This window comes from Mus caroli, chromosome 3 (genome assembly GCF_900094665.2).
Source record: "Mus caroli chromosome 3, CAROLI_EIJ_v1.1, whole genome shotgun sequence".
Classification (NCBI taxonomy): domain Eukaryota; kingdom Metazoa; phylum Chordata; class Mammalia; order Rodentia; family Muridae; genus Mus; species Mus caroli.
The window spans coordinates 90,527,014-90,529,472 of NC_034572.1; the positions used below are offsets into that span (position 1 = coordinate 90,527,014).

Sequence of the window (2,459 nt, forward strand, 5' to 3'; positions counted from 1 at the left end):
CTGGGGGTGAAGTGGGAGGGAGTAAGGCAAAGCTCAAAACGAGAACACTATCTCCGTTTGTTGGAGACATTTCACATCTGGTCAGGATTGAATGGTAATCTGAGGATGATGGTAAGCTGGAAGGGCTCTTTCTCAGCTCTAAGTTGAGTAAACTTGACCTCATTTTAGTATGTGCAGAAGAAACACAGTAGGACAGCAGGAAAAGTTAGATGGTAGTCAATTCCACTGTCCTAAGTGTATATAAAGCACATATAGTATGTGGGTTCCATGGTGTAATGGTTAGCACTCTGGACTCTGAATCCAGCGATCCGAGTTCAAATCTCGGTGGGACCTTTTCTGTTTACCCTGAGGCAAAGACTTGTTTTAAGTGAGACTTGAGCCCAACATCTGAGGTATGAGTCTGAGAATAGGTAAGTGGGTGTAGAGGGCAAAGTTGCTTGGGACTCCCCATACTACCTGTCTCCAAGCCCCTAGCCTAATTGGACACCTAACAGGTAAACTGTACCAGCAGTCTTGGGTACCTCTGAGCACGTTTTGCAGTACAGATGCCGGTTCGGTCTGATTTTGTCCTGGATCTTGGTTTGCTGATTGTTTTCAGGCAATGCTGGGAGAGCTGTGGCCGAGCTTCCTCTGGAACGCCCATACAGAAGCCTGCCTGCGGCTTGGAAGCCTCGCGTCTAGAGCGCATCTTCATCCTGCCGCAATGGCTTTGGTTTAGGCTCAGGGAGAGGGCCAGAGGTCTCTGAGGAGTAGACTCCTTGATGCTTCCCTGGCATGTCCTAGAGAGGGAACCCACAAGCTCCAAGTTCCCTCTGCAGGCCATTCTCAGAGCCTTGTGTGGAGAATGAGAGAACCAAGGAAAAGCAAGTTATCAGAGATAAGATATATACCAAACACCATGCTGACAGCATCCATGGATAATGGAATTTCTTAGGGGACACATCGAAATGTTCAAAGGACTGCGGTTTTCATAATAAATGTTGGACACATAAACTTGAGAGAAAAAAGTGTATACAAACCCGCATTTTTTTTTTTTTTGTATAGATGTAAACATCTGCAGTTAACCTTCACGGTCACTTGTATCATTGTTTTGGATTCTGGGGTTTATATCTTAGGTGTGATGGGTTTGGGACACACTGGCCCTAAACACGGCACCTTGGTACATTAATCATGGTAAGCAGAAATTGGAAGGGCACTTACTTCTCCCCAACCATTCTCCCCAGAAGCAGGTGCCAAGACCCTCAAGGGAGAGGCACTGTTGGGTAGCAGTTCCTAGGAGAGTAAAATCTTCCATAGTGGAGGTACTCTAAGAGGCAGATTTAAAGGGGAAGTAAACAACAGCTGTTCTAAGGGGAAGTTCAGACACAGGGTGCTTTTATAAAGGGAGATGACGTGAAACACTATATCCTGCAAGAAATCTCAAGGAGTAAACAACTCANTAGCTTCAGGAAGTCCCTGAAACTGGCCAGATTCTCTAGGGCCCTCCCTCCACAAGCACACATACACACAAGCCGTGAAGACTGCAGAGATGCTCTCAGACCACCGGAAGCAAGCTGTCTACCTGCTGAGCTACCTGCAGGTTGTGCAGTGCACTCCAGGCTTCCAGCGTTTGTGAACTGNTGTCTATGCTATGAACGACTTTGGTGATTGATGCAGCTGTCTTTGAGTTGTTTCTGCTTTTGTAAGTAACCCCAGGAAAATTTACTGGTTGGCCTATGACCTTGGTGGTTTCCCTGATTTGGTTTGTTCTCTGTTCCCTACCTGAGGTCATTTGCTGTGTGGGGTGAGTTTACAGCTCTCTAAGTTAGTGGTTCTCAACCTTCTTAAGACTACTACCCTTTAATACAATTTCTCATGTTGTAGTGATTCCCAAACATAAAATTGGCTTGTTGCTACTTCATAACTGTAATTTTGCTACTGCTATGAATTGTAACGTAAATGTATGATGGGCAATATATCATTCATATATGTGAAACAAAGGGGTTGCGACCTAACCCCTTCGCTAAGGGGCCTTCACTAAGATTCAGAGAGGGAGGCATCCTTACCACTGGAGAAAGAAACACTGGAGGGAACAGGCAGCCTGGCTGAGTTTCCCTGAGTGTTAGCAGTGTGTCCCAGACCTCTGGCCCTGGCATTGCTTTTCCACAGCCTGCTCTTTCTCAGAGCCCTTGTCTGAATCACCTGCCTCCTCCCTGAGATGGAGGCTCTTCCGTCACAAGGATGGACTTGGTGTTAGGTTTGAACCTTTGCTCATTCTGGTCCTTCTCCCACGCTAGGAAACCCCATCTCCCAATTTCACCCACACAGAGAAAACTCCCCTTCCCCCATGTGCTTGGAGTTTTACTCCAGGCTAACATACAATCATGCCCCTTGAGTTTCCAGAAACCCATCTGAAGAGTGTCTGCCCAGGGGCCCAGTTTTTGACCATGTGTGGACACATTACAGCTCCTAGATACACA

General features: G+C 46.7%; 1 non-coding gene across 1 annotated transcript; it reads left to right on the forward strand.

Moving 5' to 3' along the window:
- The first annotated feature begins 261 nt into the window (after positions 1 to 261).
- Positions 262 to 333, forward strand: Trnaq-cug. Its single transcript has one exon. It is a non-coding gene; the product is annotated as a tRNA-Gln (tRNA).
- Positions 334 to 2,459: the final 2,126 nt, after the last annotated feature.